Raw genomic sequence first — 24,649 nt, 5'->3', positions numbered from 1 at the left:
TAATTTTGTAACAATTTAGTTTCCAAGAATTTTTTAAAAAATTAAGCCAAGTAACATCAAAGTTAGCTAACTTTACATAAATCAATCTACTATAAAGTTTTAGGATTTGGAGACTGCGAATATGGGTTGACTAATTAAAGTCTCTTATTCCCTAAAAGCTTAAGTAATTATAAAGGATAATTTATTAAAAAAAAATATTAGAAGGGGCGTTGGTTTTTGGACTTGGTTCACTTGGGTGTAGTATTAGGATTAATTGATATGAGTTACAATATGGTTAGATTGGGTTTGGTTAGTCGGGTTGGGGATGGACGGGCAAATGATCAACCCAACTCAACTCAATCAATGAACGGGTTGAAATTGAGTTGGGTTCGGACGGGTTATAACTTATAACTAAAAAAATACACTTGTTTGGGTTTAAAGTTGGATTGGATATGGACGGGTTCAGATTGGCCCAACCTAAGTTGCACCCCTAGTCCTACCTAACAAGTTTTTAAGGCCTAAAACTTGAAATTGTTTTTTAGTTTAAAAAGTTGGATTCATGTGGAGGACCATACAGACCCTCAGTTTCAGAGGAACTTGATGCAAACATACAAGCAATCTACCAACACAAATTAATGCATAAAAACTCTTCCTAAATAATTTTTCTTTTTTATTATTTATAAAAATTATTTTGTAAATTTCGCGTGACGAATCTATATTTTGTCGTGCAAAATTCTTAAATTTGGGTGGGCGCCTAAAATGGGATGGGAAATTTTTTTTTTTTTTTAATTTTTTTTAAGACTTTGCAAGACCAACACTTCCTCATGCAAAACCCTAAAAATGGGACGCCTTTTTTTTTAAGACTTCTCACGACCTACATTTCGTTGTGTGCGAACTCGTATCCTTCATCGTGCAAAGTGATAAAGTTTTTAAAACCAAAATAACTCATCCACAATTCTCTCAATGTCTTTCTCTATTCTCTTACCTCTCCTCTCTCTTTCCCTCTCCCCAAATCCAACCTCTCTCTCACACTCACTCCTCTCACTTAATCTCTCTTCTCTATCTCTCACTCTCACTCACTCTCTCATATGTCTCTCACTATCTCCTCTAACTCTCTCACACCCACTCCTCTCTCTCATTCTCACTCACTCTCAATCTTGCCAAAAGGTATTTTCTTCCCAAATTTTAAATTTTTTTCATTAATATATGTTTTTGGAGTTAATTTTGGGTTTGGTGTGGGGTTTAGGGTCGAGTTTCGGGTGAGGGGTGGAGTTTGGGGTATGCCAATTTTAGGGGAGATTATGCCCCTTTTTTGATATTATTTTGTGTTGTTTTTTGGTTATTTGATCATGTTTGTTTTTTCGTAGAGAATTGTCGGGACTTTGACGGCTAAAGCTGAGGATTAGGATGCTATCAGACCATATCCCCTACCACTACTACCACAATAGACTTGTATTAAGATTTTATTATTGTATTTTGTTGATTTATGTGTACATATTAAATATATTATATATTATATATTAATTTGATCACTATTTTCATATGTAATTTTATTTGGAATATGTCAATTTAAATGGATATGCAAAAGAGAAATGATATTCCCACTTGGACCAAGATATAACTTTTACTTGTTCAAATAGCAATTAAGATGAAGCAGGGTCAAGAACAATGAATCTCCTTACGATAAAGAGATCCACTTTGCATGTTCCTTATTACAAAGTAGTTCAAAAGTTGTTTCTTTTTCTCTACTGGTTTCCCGATGAAACTGACATCTTTATGACCACAAAACTTAGAGGAGGAGACCAATCAACAAAGTTCAAAAGCTAAAAGGTTTTCACTTTCCTAATGGCACAAACCCAGATCACCCCCACTTCACTGTCAAAAACTTCACTTCAAAAAACTTCTTTCGACCCTAAAATTCCATAACTTGCAAAAGTCAGTTGAAAAATTGCAAGAAAAATGAACTGGGAATTGGGCAAAGAAACATACCATAGTTCGTTAGTAGTCAGTGTCCAACATGCAGATCGAAGCGTCTCAATTTTCAGAGAAATTGATTGCAATGCGAGAGTTTTTGGGGAAATTTAGAGCAAGAATGTGAGGGAATTAAGGTTCGGAAGGGGCCATCTTTCTCTCAGTCAAACAATGAATCCACATTAGAGGTTTTTTCCTGGAAAATACGCAGAGTTGATCGACCGATGCGTAGGGTCGAAGATGTGGGTGATAATGAAGGGTTTGATCCTGTGGTTGCCGACATCAATGGTTACCACATTGGTATTGATGTGAACACGGTTGTGTATGTTGCCTGTGTTGATATTGTTTTAAGAGGAATTGATTTGTAAAGTGGGAAGGAGATTATTGCTTGATTGAGTGCAGAGATGCTGTCAAGATGGTTCGGGTTTTGGTCGGATACTCGTCAACTAGGCCTCCAACGCCTCTTCTTGTTGCTCAGATTGACCTCTCCAACCAGTTCAAGGAGTTCATGCGTGTCGGTTTCTCTGCCTCGAATGGGCAGGGCTTGTTGATATCCTTCTTGGATCCCATTTTTTGTTACTACGGATCTCTTCCAACCGGGATTACTACGGATGAGTTTGAAGAGAGGGACTGGTTTACGTGCTCTTCACCAGAAGATTCAAGTACCAAAAGCAGCCCAGAAAATCGTTCCCATGGAAGAAAACAAAGGTACTGGAGATGGCTCTTGGTTTGGGAGGTTGAGCCGCATTTTTCCTCTCCATATTCGCATTCCGTTTCGTCATTTGTTTTGGATGTGTGAAGAAGAGAAAGGTCACTGCCGGAAGGAGCAGAGAGGGCAAAACTTGTTGAGTTGAGGTGAATAAAGTTCGGAAAAGGTTGTCACTAAGATCAGCTACAATGGGGTTTAACCGAAACAGGGTTGTTGGGGAAGGGGCATCGGCTAATGTTTATAAAGAGTCCTTGCCCTCTTGTGGATAAGTGGCAGTGAAAGGGTTTGAGAGGGCTGATGGAATTGGTAGTCTGCATCATCCTTTTACCATGGAGTTTGCAACTATGGTGGGTTGTTTGCGGCACAAGAATCTGGTTCAGCTTCATGGGTGGTGCTGTGTGGGTAATGAGTTAGTCCTGGTGTACGAGCATACCCAATGGAACCTCAGCTAAGTTCTTCACAAAAGCTTCAATTCAGCAATTGTTCCACCCTAGAAGCAAAGACTTAATATAGTTCTCGGAGTCGCATCTGCTCTTGAATATCTTCACGAGGAGTGTGAGAGGCAAATAATTCATAGAGATGTTAATACTTGCACCATAATGCTCGATGCAGATTTTTAACACCATACTTGGGGATTTTGGTCTAGCGGAAGTGTACGAGCATAGTTCCATCAGTGCAAGAGAAACAACTATACCGGCCAGAACAATGGGATATCTTGCTCCAGGATACGTTTATTGAGGTGTTCCAACTGTTAAAACTGATGTTTACAGCTTTGGTGTGGTGGTGTTAAGAGATGGCGAGGGCAAGAAAGGCGGTGGGGGATGATGGAACAATGGTGGTTGATTGGGTTTGGAGCATGTGGGAAAACGGGAAACTGATCGAAGCTGCTGATCCGAGGTTGTTGGGGAAATTTGATACGGTAGAGATGGAGAGGATGCTGATGACTGGACTTGCTAGTGTGCACCCAAACCCTGTGAAGAGGCCAACGGTGATGAGCTCTGTTTTACTGTGGTGTTCGGCCAAGTCTTGAACTTGATGATGTACAATATTTGACTCCGAAGAGCCACTTTGGCTAGGATTAGTTGCTCGTAATAGATCAAGTAACCTCACAATTAGTAGGATTTCAGTGCAGTTTGTGGAAGAGAAACTAGGAGCTGCTTGTTGACTCTGGAATTGTGTTTGATTTCTTATTGTGTTTGATTTTGTAGTCTGAAATTGTCTGTTTTGTCATGATTGACATGTCTCAAGCATTTTGTTATAAGCTGATGGACTTAATAATTCAATTGATGTTGGAAAGATAGAATTAAGTTTCGAGTTTCATCCAAATATTCCTTTCGAATTTTGTTATTTGTACAACAACAAATGACTGCAGATCAAGACAAGAGTGTTTTTCCATTAGTTACAAAAACAGACTGAAACACGTCAGTTCTTTCTTTCAATAAAAATTTGAATTCAACTCCCCGGTGTTTTCAGAAAATCAACCTCGTGGTTCATTCTTGTACCAGGAAGAAACATTGAGGCCGACTCCACGGCGATTGGATAGTATTTGTCCTGCTTCAACTCCAGCTTTGCCAATTCTTCCCAAGTTTATGATGCAACAGACTTTACAGGGGACTGAAATAAAAAACTGTTGCAATGAGAAATTAAGCAGATTTTTCTTCTTCTTTACAACTCGTGAGATTGAATCCACCGACTAAGATGGCAAAGCAAAAAATATCTTTAAAGACAATAAAGCTGATGGGATAAATCGATGGGGACTTGCCTACATTTATTATAAGATGATGACTAGTAACAATGTCTTTTGTGGATTTGTTCTGTGTCCTTGAAGCTAGTACTTCCAAGTCCACTTGAAGCTTCCTCGTCACTATATTCATGTGTTCTTTTTAGGATTTTCAACGTTTGGTTTAGTTCTTCCAAATCTTGCTTGTACACCAAACGAGCCCCACACTTCTTCACACTATTGAAGTCTGCTTTTTCTTTAAAACCACGAACGTAAGTTTCGAATAAAATTTGTTCTTGAGGACAATATTCACGAGGGAAATAAAATACCAAAAGGTGTTCTGACACACAAGACCCTACTTTACTACTTTCGCATCTCTTTGACAACCAAATACCGATGTAATCAGAATGATAAGGGACAGTTGGATAGACCAAGTTTTGGAAAACAAGACAAAAGGCAATCCCCAGCCAGTCGGTACATGAAGGTGGCGGAAGCTTCACATTTACTGAATTTCCCACGCTCTGATTACTGAACCACTTTGGAATTTCACTTCCAGGCCATACAACTTTTGGAGCCACTCTGGAGGGATGTGGTTGCGGAACCTGTAAGAAAAGAACTATTTTAGAGAGAGAGAGAGAGTACCGCATGATGAGTGGCAAATCGAATGTCACTTGGCCAGGAATGTGGTTGCGGAACCTGAAAGAAAAGAACTATTTTAGAGAGAGAGAGAGAGAGTACCGCATGATGAGTGGCAAATCTTGGAATCCTGGAGAGTATTGTATTAATCCAGGCTTCATCTTGAACCAATGCAATGCAATTCATGCGAGTGAAGTCAAAGTCATACAAATTGGTGAATCTGCTGCTCAACTTGGATGCATCTGTCAATCTTTTTAAGGATGTACAATTATCTAGATATACATACACATTTGATGGAAGAGGTGGCAATTCTTGAAGGCTTTTGCACCCCTCCAAACCAAGATACTTGAGCTTAGAAAGGCGTCTAATGCTTTCAGGTAGACTGACGAAATTATTTCCACTAATATCCAATCTTTCCAAAAAGGACAAGCATCCAATATCATCGGCGATATCTCCTTCACAGAGTTCAACATCTACTAGATATAACTGTCTCAAAGAGTGTAAACGATTTAGAGGAGACAACACCAAACCCCAATCAGGAGGATCAGGACGACTCTTTCCGAGTCGAAATGACAAGAGATGGCCCCACTGCTCCCTTGCTTTAGCGCCCGATCCCTCAAATACTAGAAATCTGAGATTTTTCATACCCACAAGCGGCTCTGTCATTGTCTCGACAATCAAGCCTCTCTAAGTGATCCATGTCTCCTGGGAGTTTGTCAATCTTCGAGCATCCACCCACATCGAGATGTCTAAGAGACTTCAAATTACAAATAGCCCTCGGAAGGTTCAAGAGATTTTTACAATCCATTAGACCCAACTCCTTAAGGCCCACCAGATGTCCAATTGATGAAGGTATTTTCTCGATTGCTGTCTCACTTAAGATCATCTCAGACACATTCTTCATCAGCTTCCCAAATTCAGGAATCTTTTTCACATTTGAGCAGCCACCAAGCCAGAAAGATTCAAGAGAATCCATTTCAAACTCATTTGGGAGGCTCTTAATGCTTTCACAACCCCTAAGATTCAAACTTTTAAGTCTTTTGAGGAATGCAACAGACGGGTGAATCTCAACTAAATTCTTACAATACATAAGATCCAACCTCTCAAGATTTGGAACACCACTGAAATTTGGGGTATTAATCAATTTCATGGAGAAGCGAAGACGGAGATATTTCAACTTGGGCAAGTCCTGTTCAACACCGTAAGGTTCAGATCATATATTTGGCTTCTGCAATCTTAAAATTTATTCAAAACAATAAATAAATAAAAAGTAAATGATTATTTTGTAAATTACATAGCATTTATTCAAGGATGAATAATAATTAGGTACTCATTAGTGAGTACTCTCTAGACTCATTCTTGGTTTTGGTCCAATAAGAAAATGTCACATGTTTTTGTTTTTATGTCCATTATTATTTTTAAATAATTAAGTATGTGTTACAATATCATTGGACCAAATTAGAAAATGAGTACTGACTAGGGATTTATTTAATACCACTCTTACCATTTTTCCCTCCCAAAGCCGAACAAGATTGCTATAAGGCATGTTAATTTCAGTAAGCAAGTACGGGCGAAAGCTGGTTGGAAGAAACTTGGAAGGATAGGAACTCCAATTTATAATTCTCAAGGAACATGGAAGAAATTTGGGGCCTGAAGAAAAGATCAAATTAGCGAATTCCAAAAACCTCAGTCCATGCATCTTAGAGAAGGCTTTGCAATTCCATTGGGGCACCTCTTCTACATTGAACAGGCATAAAGATATAGCTTCAATTGCTCTTGACCCCTAACAATTAAGAAAAAAGGACAAATTAATTTGACAATCAAGTCTAATATAGTGTCAAAAGAAGTCATATCTTCTTTCAAACTTGGAATTTAACTTCTTACCGAATTGGTCGTGAGTATATGAAAAATGTCATCGGAAAGCCACAACCTACTCCGTAGACCAGGGTCTTCAGACTCTTCACGAACAATTGCCCATGCCATTTCTTGTATCAAATCATGCATCCATATCCCGTTTCCGTAACCATTGTATATGAGAGATCTCTCAATTAGTACATCTATCATACTACTACTAGAAATTCCAAATGAATTGTCTAGTTTCCTCAATACTTCCGTCTTGGACTTCCCTTTGTGGAAACACGCAACATCGAGAAAAATTATCTTCTCCGTCTTTTCTAGTCCATCATAACTAACTTTGAGTGAATCAAAAACTGTGGGAATAGGAATTTTCCTTAGATTATCTCGTACACTATTCCATGCATCTTGACCTCTCGCATACAAAGAAGACCCCAAGGTTTTAAGAACTATTGGAAGGCCTCTAGCATAATCTAGGAAATGCTTAGACAGTTCCAAAAAATCTTCCTCAGGTTGCTCTTTTCTAAAGGCGTGCAGGCTAAACAGCTCAAGTGCTTCGGCATCATTTAACACCTCGACATTATGACACAATGTCATGTCATGCTCGACCAACAGACGTTGATTTCTAGTTGTAATGATAATTCTACTGCCCGTGCCAAACCAATCTTTCTTTCCAGCTAGTACTTGTAGCTGGTTTACTTGATCCACATCATCAAGTACAAGAAGAACCCTTTTGTTGCGTAAGCATTTCTTCGTGTAATTGATTCCCCGTTGTTGTTCTCTAACGTTTCCAATATTTTCTTTCAAGATTGGGCAAAGAAGTTGTTTTTGAAGACGAACTAGAGTAGGCTCTGTTACAGAAACCTCTCTAACGTTTTCAAGAAAGCAGTGAACTTCAAAATGATGGACGATTTTATCATAAACTAGCTTAGCAAGAGTAGTCTTGCCTACGCCACCCATCCCAGTTATCCCAATAAATCGAACATCATTTGTGTCATGAGCTAACAGCAAACTTAGTTGCTCGAGTGCAGAATTAGTTCCGACTAACTTCTGTGAGGAATCTAATAGCGTGCATGTAGCTTGCACTTTCCTCCACACGCATTTGACGATGTCATCAATCAGCTCTCTTTCACACCTGGAAGGAAGAAAAGCATAATAAGTTAACCAAACAGGGGCACCAAAGCAAGAAGAACAACGAAACATTCACATATGCATGCTTACTTAAAATTCTTCAAATGCCACCCAGAAATCTTGGATACTTCTCTCAAATCTGCTCTCCATTGGGTCACCTTCTTTTTGTCTTCAGCACTAATGAACTTTTCTTCATGCTCAGCGAAGGCTTTGGCAAAAGACCCCCTTTGATTTCCTACGTCGGAGGGATCCACGTCATAAAAAATTGGCATGACATCCATGCATTGAACAATTTTTGTGAGTTCGTCCAAGCACCATTTGGAAGAAGCATAGTTTGGTGAGAGAACAACAATTGCTATATGCGATGCACTGATTGCACTTTGGAGCTCTGGAGAAATACTTGTTCCTCTTTCAAGCTCTTGATCGTCAAAGAAAGTTGTAATTCCTTGGCGCTTGGACAATTCATCGTATAAATGGGATACAAAACCCTTGCGGGTGTCTACACCCCGGAAACTCAAAAACACATCATACTTCCATCAAGGAGCTGATTCATTTGAAAGAAAACATGCAGAGGCTCTTTGGGTGCTCAAACTCAATGCCATCAGAACAAACAGTTGTTGTAAATTGGGTACTGCAAACAGTAACTGAATGAACAAGTAAAACGATAGAAGATCAACGAGAAGCACAGTTTCACTCTACTCTTGATTTGTTCTTCTTTGAGAGCAGACCTTCCAACCCAACAACCATTTGCAGATATAAAGGTCCCCTGTTATACCAACACCTATATTATCCAAATGTAAACCAATTCTTAGCAAATTAAGTGAGTAAAATTATTGACAAACAGAATTTAATTAGTTATATATGTATGTGTGTGAATAAAACCCCAAAATAGACTATAAACAAAGCAAGGTCCAACTACAGGCATGCCAGTTTAATTAGTTAAACCCCAAAGATTAGAAAACGTAGTTAACAAAAAAAATCAGGCATACGCGCTTTCTTTGTGATAACTATGGATGTAAGTATAAATCTAGCTTTCAAGAACCTCTATCTTTTGAACAATGAGCAATTGAACAGCGCCAATCTTTTGATAATTATAAACTTATGTATACAGATCTTTTTATAACAATGGGCAGTTCAAATAACGTCCAGATTCTTTTTCAATAAAACTATTTAGACACACAATATCAAGATATTTGATGACATATTAGATGTGAGCTTTACAATTGCATATTGAACTAATCTGCATCATAGAGTTTGTCAATAAATGTGTTAGTTTTGTGTGTCTAAATTTATAGCTTCACTATTTCAATTAATAAATTGTCTGCAAAGTGAGTCTGATAAAATGATATATTATACATGTCACCTAATTAAGTAGCTATAGTAAACATTGAGTAAAGAAAAATGTTCAAGCAACCTATTATCTGTAAAAGACTATCCTCTAAATAGCCACAATTGGCAGCACTGATAAGGCAATTCGTACCCCCATGAAAAGAAATGCAGAACGCATAGAACCCATTGAACTAAAAGTATCTTGTTCCCCTTTTCCTGCATTTCAGAAATTTTTATGCCTTGAAGCTCAGAAATACAAAGCACCCACAGCCAAAAAACAGTTCAAAAGCCAGGAATCGATAACCCATTAAGGAAAAATGATAAAGAAAGCAATTGGGAATAAAAAGTTGTTTCATTTGTAACTGATCAGACCTTATACATTTAGTGTATTAGTACTATATAACTGAAAACACAATCAAAATTCATCAACGTTAAACTTAAACGATCATAACCTCAAACAACCAAAGTCTAGGGAACGAAATCTGATACTCATAGTACACATCTCTATGCGTAAAACATTTAAAAAAAATCAAATGCCAGTTATTAGAATGGAAAGTTGAAGTACCTGGGCAAGTTTATCTTTTTATCTGAAGATCATTTCCACTTGCTCTAAATAAAAAGGACAACAACAATTGTCATCTCCACTTTCCCTGCATTCAAAATATCACCACCGGTGCACTTATACAAGGGAAAAAAACATGTGCATCCAATCACCAAAGTTTACATAAATTTCTCACAAATCCATGCCACTGAGTGACACAATAGGATGTTCGAAATCAAAGCAGTTAAGATTCAGTGTACGTATAAACAATTGAATGTTACAGATGGAATGCAAAATCACGTGGAATGAAATCATCAAATCCCAAAAGAAAATGCTTCAAAGAATTCTTGCGGAATCAAAATCCAACAACCATTTGATTATTAGTTCAACGCAAATCATTATGAAAACAATATACAATACAAACACATATCCATCCGACTTTTTCTTAATTTTTTGAATTTCTGGCCTATGTTTCCTTCTTGATTATATTTCTCTATCAATAGAAAAATGAAAAACAAACAAACAGTTAGGGGTTCAGAAATTTAACATATATTACTATAATTCAAAAGGGCTCATATACTTGAGAGAGAATGATGGGACCACCCTGGGATTCAAACAATTTTTCACTTCCGCAGTCTTTTCTGTGAACCCTTGCATTGCTCTCTGCATTTCCAGAAGTTACATTATGAAATTTTACTGAATAGTAAATAGTTAATACCTCTCAGAAAGCTCCATAAATTCTCATTAAAACAAATTATGCACGATTAGGTAAAAAAAAAAAAAAAAGTAAAGAAAATTAACCTTGGAAGGCTCATTGCTTGTTCCGAAGCTGTTGAGAGAACTTGCCCATGTGACCTGGACAGAAGGAATACTGCACATATTCCTTGTCAGACAGCACGCCACCTTTACAGCAGGAGGAACACATGCTCTGATGTGTTGCAGCATGGGCAGGCCACCTTTTTACTTATGGTTGTTTATTACATGCAATTGTTTAAATGCATGCGTGTGTGTAAGATGTATATATAACATCAACTGCTATTACAGCAGTTCAAAATAAGAATAACAAAACATCAAACTTAATATGGTATCAGAGCAAAGGATTTGCTCTGCTCTGCCTTCACTCTTCCGCTGCTATACTGTGATCTGTTAATGCAGCTGTGCAGGACTTCTGCGTTGCAGACCTCACAGCTCCCGACGGCCCTGCAGGCTACTCTTGCAAAAGCCCTGCAAAGTTGATGACTTTGTTTTCTCGGGCCTAGGCGTTGCTGGCAACACTACAAACATCATCAAGGCTGCAGTCACCCCTGCATTTGCTGCTCAGTTCCCTACTGCCGCTGCTCCTTCTCCATCGAGCACCTCACCATCGACTGCTCAGTTCCCGGCCTTCCGCGCCTTCATCAACCACATCTCCGACACCTGCCGCAACGGCCTCGCCCAGCGCCGCCCCTGGTCCGAGCTCCTCGACCGATCCGCCTTCGCGTTCGCAAGAACTACTCCTACTTCCGTGTCAACTACCTCGCCGCCCTCGCCCTCACCGTCGCTCGCCGAGATCACCATCGTCCTCTGCTACTTCCAGTTGTGCAGCGAGGATTATTTGTGGTGGTGGAGATCAAACCTCACATCCGGAGTCGGAGCAGCCGCCGGAGACTTGTGCTTCGGCTTCTTGCTCTTGCTCTTGCTGGGAGTTGGAGCAGCCGCCGGAGACTTGTGCCTCTTCCTCTACGCCACATTCTACTTCTTCACAAAGCTTGAAATCACAAAGCTGGTCTCGGCCCTCTTATACTTCGGATACATGCTCATTGCATCGTATGCATTCTTTGTTGTCAACGGAACCATCGGCTTCTACGCCTGCTTTTGGTTCACGCGGCTCCCCTTCCAGCTAACGGTGCCGTGTTGAATAGGTTCTCCGCCGCCGGGTCTGTGGCCGTTGGGATTTTCGCTACTATACTGTGAGCAGCAACCAGTGCACTGCAACTAGTGCACTTAATAGATACAATCTTCAAGTTTGCCCGTACGATGTGTTAAAAAAAAAAAAAATCTTCAAGGCACTCACTGCCTTGCCGTCGCAAAGCTGCTACACAGCCATCGTCGCTGCTCTACCTGTCACAGCCATTAAGCACAGCCGCAGAGCACAGCCAAGCACAGCCACTGCACACTGCCTGCCGACATGGCAACTGACTCTTCCGAGCAATATCACAATCTGCTTGCACTCCTTGATAAGAGTCAATTCAACTCCACATCTAATCATGTCGGTACCACCTCTACTATGAATAACTTGTCAAGTAGAGTTTTTTTGTGCTCCTGCTCTCAATAAGGGAAGGGACTGGATTTTCGATACAGGCGCCACAGACCACATGGTCTGCTCACCAAGCTTAATGACCACAAGTGTTCTGGTATACAATCGACAAGTGCACTTACCCAATCATGCACTTGCCGATGTCACACATATTGGCACAGTTCATCTCTCGAATGATCTCACCCTTCACAACGTGCTTTGTGTTCCATCATTCAAACTGAATTTAATTTCTGTCAGCAAACTCACTAATACCTCATCTTGCTTTGTCATCTTCACAGATAAAATGTGTCTACTTCAGGGCCAACGATCTGGGAAGATGATTGGGACGGGAACTGAACGAGAAGGACTCTACTACCTTGATAATGTGATGAAAACCAGGTGCAATTCAGCGTCAATTGTTGCCTCTTCTTCTTCTCAGCTTTGGCATTAACGCCTTGGCCATCTTTCCAACAAGACCTTACGGCATCTCTCTACTTGCATTAAAAATTTGAATTTTTGCAGCATTGATGATTGCTTGATCTGTCCATTAGCCAAACAAACACGTGCTCCTTTTCCTTTGAGTTCTATCACCACAAAGGCTCCTTTTGAGTTAATTCATGTTGACATTTGGGGAGGTTACCATGTTCCCACTATCACAGGGGCACAATATTTCTTAACTATTGTGGATGATTTCTCAAGATGCACATGGGTTTATTTAATGAATCACAAATCAGATGCACGATCTTATCTCATCAGTTTCATCCACCTTGTTGAAACACAATTTTCCAAACGAGTCAAGGTTCTTTGTAGTGATAACGGTCCAGAATTTTCTATGACCCATTTTTTTTCAGATAAGGGGATTCTCCATCAAACAAGTTGTGTCTCTACTCCCCAACAAAACGGGGTAGCAGAGCGCAAACACCGCCACTTACTCAATGTTGCTAGAGCCTTACTTTTTCAATCTCATCTTCCTAAGAAATTTTGGGGTGATGCAATCCTCACTGCCACTTATCTCATAAATCGGACTCCCACTCCTCTTCTTCAAGGCAAATCACCATATGAAATACTTCACCACAAACAGCCAGCGTATGCACATTTGCGAGTGTTTGGTTGCTTATGTTTTTCTTCCACCCACCATCATCGTCCCACAAAATTTGATGCAAGAGCCACACGGTGTCTTTTTCTTGGGTATCCATATGGCACAAAGGGATATCGAGTTTACGACCTTCACACGGGTAAAATCTCTATCTCCCGTGATGTTATTTTCCATGAACATGTGTTCCCTTTTTCATCTTCTGCTGCAGTTTCACCACTTGTGTTTCCACATACTCAAGATACTGTCTATGATGATCCCATCATTCATCCGTCCATTCTACTGGAGCAGGATTCCGTCGATCCATCCTCTTCTTCGCCGGTGAGTCCTGTTTCGGTTTCATCTCCTTTTCTTTCCACCTCACCACCTCGTCTTAAACGACCCACTCATGCACCTGGTTATCTTCAACAATATCACATCGACATCAACCTCCCTTCTCGATCCGTCCCTTCATCTCACTCGGCGTTGACCAAAGTACCAGGTACTCCTTACCCTTTGTCTGATGTCCTCACATACGATCGTTTATCTGCTCGACATCGTGCTTTCACCACTTCCATTTCAGCTGCCATAGAACCCAGCTCATTCTCACAGGCTATACGCGACCCTCACTGGCGTTTCGCTATGGAAGAAGAACTGGCAGCCCTTGCTGCGAATAGGACATGGTCTCTGCAACCCTTGCCCCCTGGCAAGAAGCCGGTTGGATGTAAATGGGTTTACAAAATCAAATTTCGATCCGATGGATCCATTGAGCGATATAAAGCACGCTTGGTTGCCAAAGGTTATAGCCAAATTGAAGGCTTAGACTATCGAGAGACCTTTGCTCCGGTTGCAAAATTGACTACAGTTCGTCTACTCCTTGCTGTTGCCTCGGTCCAACAATGGCACCTCCACCAGCTTGATGTTAATAACGCTTTCCTCCATGGTGATCTTGAAGAAGATGTCTACATGTCCTTACCTCCTGGTTTCGGACGAAAGGGGGAGACACGAGTTTGTAAACTTCATAAATCTTTGTATGGGCTTAAGCAAGCCTCTCGTCAATGGTTTATCAAACTCTCTTGTGCTCTTCGAAAGGCCGGCTATCAACAATCCAAGGCAGATTATTCATTGTTCGTCCGAAACCATGATGGTAAATTCACTGCCCTCCTTGTCTATGTTGATGATATTATCTTGCCAGGAAATAACATACAAGCAATTGAAGATACCAAGTCTTTTCTTATGAAGCAATTCAAGTTGAAAGACCTTGGCCAATTAAAATATTTCTTGGGCATTGAAATTGCTCGCTCTAGCAAGGGGATCACCCTCTCACAGCGAAAATATGCTCTTGAAATACTTGAGGATGCAGGTCATCTTGGCGCAAAACCAGCCACCTCTCCTATGGAGCAAAACTTATCACTCAGAAAGGACGAAGGACAATGGATTACTGATCCTTCCTCTTATCGACGACTTGTTGGGAGACTAATCTACCTGACAATCACGCGCCCTGATTTGGTGTATGCCGTCCATATTCTTAGTCAATTTATGGAGAAGCCTCGAACTCCACACTTGGAGGCAGCCCAGCGAGTCTTACGATACGTTAAGCACACACCAGGGCAAGGTATTTTTCTTTCTGCAAGAAGTCCAATTCAATTGAATGCTTTTTGTGATGCGGATTGGGCCAGATGTCGAGACACACGACGTTCTACCACCGGATACTGTGTATTTCTTGGAGAATCTTTGATCTCCTGGAAAAGCAAGAAACAAAATACTGTGTCACGTTCTAGTGCAGAGGTAGAGTATCGTTCAATGGCAGCAACTTGTTGTGAAGTCACTTGGTTGAAATCTGTTCTACAAGACTTGGGTATCAAACATAAACGTCCAGTCAAGCTATATTGTGATAATCAAGCGGCACTTCACATCGCTTCGAATCCGGTCTTTCACGAAAGAACCAAACACATAGAGATTGACTGCCACCTTGTACGAGAAAGGGTTCAAAGTGGAATGATCGAGACATCTCACATCTCAACCATGAAACAACCAGCCGACATCTTCACAAAGCCACTGAGCTTACACCAGTTTACGACTTTGCTTTGCAAGTTAGGAATAATCAACATTCATTCCAAACTTGAGGGGGAGTGTTGAGAGAACTTGCCCATGTGACCTGGACAGAAGGAATACTGCACATATTCCTTGTCAGACAGCACGCCACCTTTACAGCAGGAGGAACACATGCTCTGATGTGTTGCAGCATGGGCAGGCCACCTTTTTACTTATGGTTGTTTATTACATGCAATTGTTTAAATGCATGCGTGTGTGTAAGATGTATATATAACATCAACTGCTATTACAGCAGTTCAAAATAAGAATAACAAAACATCAAACTTAATAGAAGCTGACTCCTGGAACATATTTCAACCATCAGAAAACAACCCTCCAAACCACACAATCAAAAAAATGAAATACTTTTTTTCCCCCCCTAAGATTAGGAGAGAAAAAGGCTGATGGTGGAAAATCCTAAAAAATTAGAAAAATAAAAAGCCAAAATTATAAATCTGGAATGAGTACCCAAAGAATAGATTTTCTGGGATTAAGATTTTCTTCGAATGTACACCAGATTCGCTGTTTTCGGTGAGAGGACGTTCTCGTTAGTAGTTTCTCATGAGTTCTGAGGAAAAATAGAGATGAAAAAAATACCCACGAGAAGGAGCGGAGGAGAGGCTGTCGAACGGAGGAGGAGGGAGGAGCCTGCATGGGGAGATGCTGTCGAACGGATGAGGATGTTTCGTGGTTCTGAGAGAGAACTTGAGAGATTCGTTCTGGAAGCAAAATGAACCAACACGTGTAACAGCAAAAACGCTGAGAAAGTACTTTGACAATTACCAAACAAAATACAGCATCAACACAAACTTACACAGGTACAGAGAAGTGACAAATGACAAGGCAAGAAGTAGGTAAATCACACTCAAAATTCTCACAGCGAGTTTGTAGGATATAGGAAATTCAGAGGTGTAGGATAGGAAATAAATGGGATATAGGAAATTCAGAGGTGTAGGATAGGAAATAAATGGGAGATATTGGTATGGAGGTGGTGGGGATCACACTATTTAATATCGGTGATAGTATTAGGTGAATTATTTCTTTAACGAAGAGAAGTTAGTATGATTATTTACTTAAACAGGAGTAAGAAAACTAAAATTTTAAGATAATTTATGGTGAACTATTTAACGGTTAAAATATTTGAAATATTTTTTACTCTTGGTTAAAATTCTAAACAATTGATCGTCTTAGCCGATGCTTACAGATGGGTTTAGTGGCTCATTCCGACTGGGCCGTTTACTTTGACTGAAGCCAATTGATTGGCTGTTAATAGCTCCATGTGAAAGCCACGTGATGACCATGTTAAAGGCAGCAAGGAGCCAATTTTATAAGACATTTGATGCTTTTCTTTTGGTTCGCATCACCAAAGAGAAAAAGAAAGGCAAGCTATGACTTTCGGCTCCTTAAAAACAAAGGCCGGCAAAAAAAAAAAAAAAAAAAAAAGGAAACTTTAACGAAAGCTTATGATACTGTTCACTGTAACGAAAAATCATATTTTTACACTAAAAGGTCAATCCTGGTAATATTCATTTTATCCTTTATTTTGTCCTTATCGTTAAAACTCAAAGTTTTCAAATCATTTTCATTAGTTTTTCTATAAAAAAAAAAAAAAGGGGGGGGCAGCATTTTTAAGGCATTGGATGCTTTTCTTTTGGTTCCCATTAGCAAAGAGAAAAATAAAAGGTTTTGGGCAATTACACATTCAAGATATTGGCGCTACATTTTTTGGCTTTTGGGAGATTATGTATTTTCATCTTCTCCATTTATATTTTGCTTGAGTGAGAACTATTGGGTGTTAAAATTCTATTTATGATCTCCATTGGTTATTAGTAAAATTTCTTTACCGTCTTTGCACTAGATGTAAACTTATGTCAAATCAATATAAATCTTTTGTCACTTTGAATTGTTTGTTTTGTCAAATGTTTCTAAATTAATTAACTAGTTTCACATTTGACGCTTTCAAACAACACTTGATGCTAAAAGAATGAGCTAAACCATTTCTTCAAATTAAACTACAAGTTTACTGCACAAAACTTGTAGCAGATCAAGTAACCTCACAATTAGTAGGATTTCAGTGCAGTTTGTGGAAGAGAAAGTAGGAGCTTCTTGTTGCAGAATTTGTAGTCTGAAATTGTGTTTGATGTCTTATAGTAATGAAATGCTGAGTGTCCTTGTCTGTTTTATCATGATTGACATGGTCTCAAGCATTTTGTTATAAGCTGATGGACTTAATAATTCAAATGATGTTCGAAAGATTGAATTAAGTTTCGTGTTTCATCCAAATACTCCTTTCGAATTTTGTTGTTTGTACAACAATAGATGACTGCAGATCAAGACAACAGTGTTTTTCCATTAGTTAAAAATAAATTCAACTCCCCGGTGTCTTCAGAAAATGAACCTCGTGGTTCATTCTTGTACCAGGAAGAAACATGGAGGCCGACCCCACGGTCCTGCTTCAACTCCAGCTTTGCCAATTCTTCCCAAGTTTATGATGCAACTGACTTTACAGGGGACTGAAATGAAAAACTATTGCAATGAGAAATTAAGCAGATTTTTCTTCGTTCTTTATAACTCGTGAGATTAGATCCATTGACTAAGATGGTGAAGCAGAAAATATCTTTTAAGACTACAAAGCTGATGGGATAAATTGATGGGGACTTGCCTGCATTTATTATAAGATGGTGACTAGTAACAATGTCTTTTGTGGATTTGTTCTGTGTCGTTGAAGCTAGCACTTACAGGTCCACTTGAAGCTTCCTCGTCACTATATTCATGTGTTCATTTCAGGATTGTCAATGTTTGGTTTAGTTCTTCCAAATCTTGTTTGTACACCAAACGAGCCCCACACTTCTTCACACAATTGAAGTCTGCGTATTGTCTCACATCTGAAATGTAAGTTCTGAATAAAAATTGTTCCTCATGACAATATTTACGAGGCAAATAAAATACCCAAAGATGTTCCGACAGAAGTGACCATGTGTTATGACGCAAATTGTTATTTAAAAGCTCAATGACATGACCAATATAAGCAGGTCGATTGGCCAAGTTTTGGTTAGGATCTTGAAAAACAAGACAGGCAATCCCCAGCCAGTCGGTACATGATGGTGGTGGAAGCTTCACATTTACTGAATTTCCCACACTCTGATTACTGAACCACTTTGGAATTTCACTTCCAGGCAATACAAGGTCTCCGACCTTATCGCCGGGACTTGCACACGATACCTGTAAGAAAAGAACTATTTTAGAGAGAGAGAGAGAGAGAGAGAGAGAGAGAGAGAGAGTACCTCATATTTTGCGACAAATCTTGGAATCCTTGAGAGTATTGTATTAATCCAGCCTTCATCTTGAACCAATGCAATGCAATTCTTGCAAGTGAAGTCAAAGTCATACAAATTGGTGAATCTGCTGCTCAACTTGGATGCATCTGTCAATCTTTTTAAGGATGTACAATTATCTAGATATACATACACATTTGATGGAAGAGGTGGCAATTCTTGAAGGCTTTTGCACCCCTCCAAACCAAGATACCGGAGCTTAGAAAGGCGTCTAATGCTTTCAGGTAGATTGACGAAATTATTTCTGTCGAGACACAACTCTTCCAAAAAGGACAAACAACCAATATCATCTGGGATATCTCCTTCACAAAGTTCACAATCTATTAGATCTAACTCTCTCATAGAGCAAAAACAATTTAGAGAAGACAACACCAAACCCCAACAAGGAGGATCCGGACAACTCTTTCCAAGTCCTAGGAAACGGTCCCACACATGTAGTTCACATTTAAAACATAGCCCTACAAGATTTTTCATACCCACAAGCGGCTCTGTCATTGTGTCTCCACATCCAAGAAGCTTTAAGTGATCCATGTCTCCTGGGAATTTGTCAAGTTTTGAGCATCCCATCACATCGAGATATGCAAGAGACATCAAATTACAAATAGCCCTTGGAAGGTTTAAGAGATTTTTGCACCAACGTAGACTCAAATGTTTAAGGCCAACCAGATGTCCAATTGATGAAGGTATTTTCTCGATCGCAGTCCCATCTAAGTAAATCGTGGACACATTCTTCATCTGCTCCCCAAATTCTGGTATCTTTTTCACATTTGAGCAGCCAACAAGCAATAAAGATTTAAGAGAATCCATTTCAAACTCACTTGGGAGGCTCTTAATGCTTTCACATCCTCTAAGGTTCAGAATTTCAAGTCTTTTGAGGAATGCAATAGATGGGTGAATTTCAACTAAATTCTTACAATCCCAAAGATCCAACTTCTCAAGATTTGGAAAACCACTGAAATCTGGGGTATTAATCAATTTCTTGGAGGAGGCAAGATTGAGATATTTCAACTTGGGCAAGTCCTATTCAACAACGTAAGGTTCATTATCATATATTTGGCTTCTACAATCTTAAAATTTATTCAAAACAATAAATAAATAAAAAGTAAATGATTATTTTGTAATTTAAACCGCATTTATTCAAGGATGGATAATAATTAGGTACTCATTAGCGAGTACATCCACTATTTTTTTTTTTTTGGTCCAATAAAAAAATGTCACATGTTCTTGTTTTTAACATGTCCATTATTTTTTTAAACAATAAAATATGTGTTAAAGTATCATTGGACAAAATTAGAAAATGAGTACTGGGGATTTATTTAATATTACTCTTACCATTTTTCCCTCCGAAAGCCGAACAAGATTGCTATTAGGCATGTTAAGTTCAATAAGCAAGTACGGGCGAAAGCTGGTTGGAAGAAACTTGGAAGGATACCGACTCCAATTTATAATTCTCAAGGAACATGGAAGAAATTTCGGGCCTGAAGAAAATATCAAATTATTGAATTCCAAAAACCTCAGTCCATGCATCTTAGAGAAGCCTTTGCAATTCCATTGGGGCACCTCTTCTACTTTGGGCGGGCATAAGGATATAGCTTCAATTGCTCTCGAACCCTAACAATTAAGAAAAAAGGATAAATTAATTTGACAATCAAGTCTACTAGTGTAAAAAGAAATCGTATCTTCTTTCAAACTTGGAATTTAACTTCTTACCGTATTGGTCATGAGTATATAAAAAATGTCATCGGAAAGTCACAACCTACTCCGTAGACCAGGGTCTTCAGACTCTTCACGAACAATTGCCCATGCCATTTCTTGTATCAAATCATGCATCCATATCCCGTTTCCGTAACCATTGTATATGAGAGATCTCTCAATTAGTACATCTATCATACTACTACTAGAAATTCCAAATGAATTGTCTAGCATCCGCAATACTTCCGTCGTGGGCTTCCCTTTGTGGAGACACGCAACATCGAGAAAAATTCTCTTCTCCATCTTTTCTAGTCCATCATAACTAACTTTGAGTGAATCAAAAACTGTTGGAATAGGAATTTTCCTTAGATTATCTCGTACACTATTCCATGCACCTTGACCTCTCGCATACAAAGAAGAACCCAAGGTTTTAAGAACTAATGGAAGGCCTCCAGCATGATTAATGAAATACTTAGACAGTTCCAAAAAATCTTCCTCAGGTTGCTCTTTTCTAAAGGCGTGCAGGCTAAACAGCTCAAGTGCTTCGGCATCATTTAATACCTCGACATTATGACACGATGTTATGTCATGCTCGACCAGCAGACGTTGATTTCTAGTTGTAATGATAATTCTACTTCCCATGCCAAACCAATCTTTCTTTCCAGCTAGTACTTGTAGCTGGTTTACTTGATCCACATCATCAAGTGCAAGAAGAACCTTTTTGTTGCATAAGCATTTCTTCGTGTAATGGATTCCCCATTGTTGGTCTCTAACGTCTTCAATATTTTCTTTCAAGATTGGGCAAAGTTGTTTTTGAAGACGAACTAGAGTAGGCTCTGTTACAGAAACCTCTCTAACGTTTTCAAGAAAGCAGTGAACTTCAAAATGATGGACGATTTTATCATAAACTAGCTTAGCAAGAGTAGTCTTGCCTACGCCACCCATCCCAGTTATCCCAATAAATTGAACATCATTTGCATCATGAGCTAATAGCAAACTTAGTTGCTCGAGTGCAGAATCAGTTCCGACTAACTTCTGTGAGGAATCTAATAGCGTGCATGTAGCTTGCACTTTCCTCCTCACGCAATTGACAATGTCATCAATTAGCTGCCTTTCAGAGCTGGATGGAAGAATAGTATAATAAGTTAACCAAACAGGGGCACCAAAGTAAGAACAATGAAACATTCAAATATGCATGCTTACTTGAAATTCTTCGAATTGCCACCCAGAAATTTTGGATACTTTTTTCAAATCAGATATCCACTGGGTCACCTTCTTTTTGTCTTCGGTACTAATGAACTTTTCTTCATGCTCAGTGAAGGCTTCGGCAAAAGACGCCCTCTGATTGCCTACGTCAGATGGATTTGTCTCATAAAAGACCGGCAGAATTGAATTCCTGGCTTCCATACATTGAACAATGTTTGTGAGTTCGTCCAAGCACCATTTGGAATGAGCATATTTTGGAGAGAGAACAACGATTGCTGTATGCGATGCTTTGATTGCACTTAGGAGCTCTGGAGAAATACTTGTTCCTCTTTCAAGCTCTCGATCGTCATAGAAAGTCGTAATTCCTTGGCACTTGCACAATTCATGGTATAAATGGGATACAAAACCCCTGCGGGTGTCAACACCCGTGAAACTCAAAAACACATCATACTTCCATCCAGGAGCTAAATCATTTGAAAGAAAAGATGAAGAGGCTCTTTGGGTGCTCCAAGTCAATGCCATTGGAAAAAACAGTTGCTGTAAATTGGGTACTGCAAACAGTAACTGAATGAACAGGTAAAACGATAGAAGATCAACAAGAAGCACAGTTTCACTCTATTCTTGATTTGTTCTTCTTTGAGAGCAGACCTTCCAACCCAACAACCATTTGCAGATATAAAGGTCCCCTGTTATACCAACACAAATTCGATTAATAAATTGGACTAATCTATATCTTAGAGTTTGTCAATGTGTGTTAGTCTTCTGTGTCTAAATTTATAGCATCACTATTTCGATTAATAAATTGTCTGCATAGTGAGTCTGATAAAATGATATATTAAACATGTCACCTAATTAAGTAGCTATATTAAACTTTGAGTAAAGAAAAATGTTCAAGCAAACCATTATCTGTAAAAACAGTTCAAAAGCCAGGAATCGATAACCCATTAAGGAAAAATGATAAGGAAAGCGATTGGGAATAAAAACTTGTTTCATTTGTAACTGATCAGACCTTATACATTTAGTGTATTAGTATTATGTAACTGAAAACACAATCGAAATTCACCAACGTTCAAACTTAAACAATCAAAACCTCAAGCAACCAAAGTCTAAGGAACAAAATCTGATCCTCATAGTACATAATTCATCTCTCTCTATGCGTAAAACATTTAGAAAAATAAAATGCCAGTTATTAGAATGGAAAGTTGAAGTACCTGGGCAAGTTTTTCTTTTTATCCGAAGATCATCTCCACTTTCCTGCATTCAAAATATCACCACCAGTGCACTTATCTAAGGGAAAAAAACAAGTGCATCCAATCATCAAAGTTTACATAAATTTGTCACAAATCCATGCACTGATGTTTAAAATCAAAGCAGTTAAGAGTCGGTGTACACATCAACAATTGAATGTTACAGATGGAATGCAAAATCACGTGGAATGAAATCATCAAATCCCAGAGGAAAAAACTTTTCAAAGCATTCTTGCGAAATCAAAATCCAACAACCATTTGATTATTAGTTCAACGCAAATCATCCGACTTTTTCTTAATTTTTTGAATTTCTTGACAATGTTTCCTTCTTGATTATATATCTCTATCAATAGAAAAATGAAAAACAAACAAACAGTTAGGGGTTCAGAAATTTAACATATATCACTAATCAGTCCCACAATCTTTTCTGTGAACCCTTGCATTGCTCTCTACATTTCCAGAAGTTACATTATGAAATTTTACTGAATAGTAAATAGTTAATACCTCTCAGAAAGCTCCATAAATTCTCCTTGAACAAATTATGCAATATGAGTAAAAGATAAAAATAAAAAATAAAAAAAAGTAAAGAAAATTAACCTTGGAAGACTCATTGCTTGTTCCGAAGCTGATTCCTGGAACGTATTTGAACCATCAGAAAAAACCCTGCAAATCACACAATGGAAAAAAATGAAGTACTTTTTTTTTTGTTTTTTTCTAAGATTAGGAGAGAAAAAGGCTGATAGTGGAAAATCCTAAAAAATTAGAAAAATAAAAAGCCAAAATTATAAATCTGGAAAGAGTACCCAAAGATTAGATCTTCTGGGATTAAGATTCGCTTCGAATGTACACCAGATTCGCGGTTTTTCAGTGAGAGGACGTTCTCGTTAGTAATTTCTTAGAGTTCTGGGGAAAAATAGAGATGAAAAAAAATACCCAGGAGAAGGGGCGGAGGAGATGCTGTCGAACGGAGGAGGAGGAAGGAGGAGGAGCCTGGATGGGGAGATGAGAGCCAGTGTCTTAATGAAATCCAAATTTTTTTTTAAGGAAAAATGGCAATTGCGGAAATAAATTCAAATTATCTAATGAAATTGCACTCTAGCTAAAGCTACAGTGCCGCCGCGCTCCAGTATCTAATGTTCTAAAATTTAAGAAAAGAATTTGAAACTATAAATCTTCTCTTGGTAATTACAAGATGCAATTTTTATTCGTAACCACACAGATTCGCTGTCATCAGATACTTGGCTTAGTATCAACACATATTTAACAATTCGATTTGATTTTACAGTCTTTGATAACTTAGTTTAAGTTATTGAATCATATCCAATTATTGAAAAATGAGTTATGCTAACAAAATAAGTATTCAATGAACGAGTGAACAAAAATGAGCAGGAAAAAGAAAATATAAACTTTAAATCTTGTTTTGGTAATTGAAAATGTATATTAAGCAAAAGAGATCAAGGACTTGGAGAATTATCAAACAAAATACAGAATCAACACAAACTTACACAAGTAGAGAGAAGTGACAAATGGCAAGGCAAGAAGCAGATAAATCACACTGAAAATTCTCGCAACGAAGTTGTAGGAATATAAGAAATTCAGATGGGTAGGATAGGAAATAAATGGGAGGGAGATGGGTACTTATACTAGTAGTGAAGGTGGTGGGGACCACACGGTTCAGTGTCGGTGATAATGTTGAGTGAATTATTTCTTTGACGAAAAAACGTTAGTATGATTACTTATCTAAATAGGAGTAAAATAACTAAAATTTTAGGATGATCTATGTTGAACTATTTAACAGTTAAAATATGTTAAATATCTCATACTCTCCGTTAAATTTCCAAACAATTAATCGTCATGG

General features: G+C 38.7%; 3 pseudogenes across 2 annotated transcripts; 1 reads left to right on the top strand and 2 right to left on the bottom strand.

Moving 5' to 3' along the window:
• The first annotated feature begins 1,920 nt into the window (after positions 1 to 1,920).
• Positions 1,921 to 3,825, top strand: LOC137727707 (L-type lectin-domain containing receptor kinase S.6 pseudogene; annotated as a pseudogene).
• A 568-nt stretch (positions 3,826 to 4,393) lies between these two features.
• LOC137727861 (TMV resistance protein N-like) lies at positions 4,394 to 23,430 on the bottom strand (annotated as a pseudogene). The gene is made up of 9 exons (XR_015952261.1): positions 23,389 to 23,430; positions 10,451 to 10,533; positions 9,895 to 9,979; positions 8,091 to 8,781; positions 6,900 to 8,004; positions 6,520 to 6,798; positions 5,118 to 6,204; positions 5,022 to 5,075; positions 4,394 to 4,981 (listed from the first exon to the last, which is right to left on the bottom strand). The product of XR_015952261.1 is annotated as a TMV resistance protein N-like (transcript).
• Positions 17,547 to 24,372, bottom strand: LOC137724296 (TMV resistance protein N-like; annotated as a pseudogene). Its single transcript, XR_015952262.1, has 9 exons — positions 24,297 to 24,372; positions 23,389 to 23,454; positions 22,756 to 22,831; positions 21,542 to 22,230; positions 20,357 to 21,458; positions 19,979 to 20,257; positions 18,596 to 19,666; positions 17,974 to 18,533; positions 17,547 to 17,824 (listed from the first exon to the last, which is right to left on the bottom strand). The product of XR_015952262.1 is annotated as a TMV resistance protein N-like (transcript).
• Positions 24,373 to 24,649: the final 277 nt, after the last annotated feature.

Source organism: Pyrus communis, chromosome 10 (assembly GCF_041283825.1).
Source record: "Pyrus communis isolate YQ-2024b chromosome 10, ASM4128382v1, whole genome shotgun sequence".
NCBI classification, from domain to species: domain Eukaryota; kingdom Viridiplantae; phylum Streptophyta; class Magnoliopsida; order Rosales; family Rosaceae; genus Pyrus; species Pyrus communis.
This window is presented reverse-complemented; position numbering and strand designations above follow the sequence as displayed.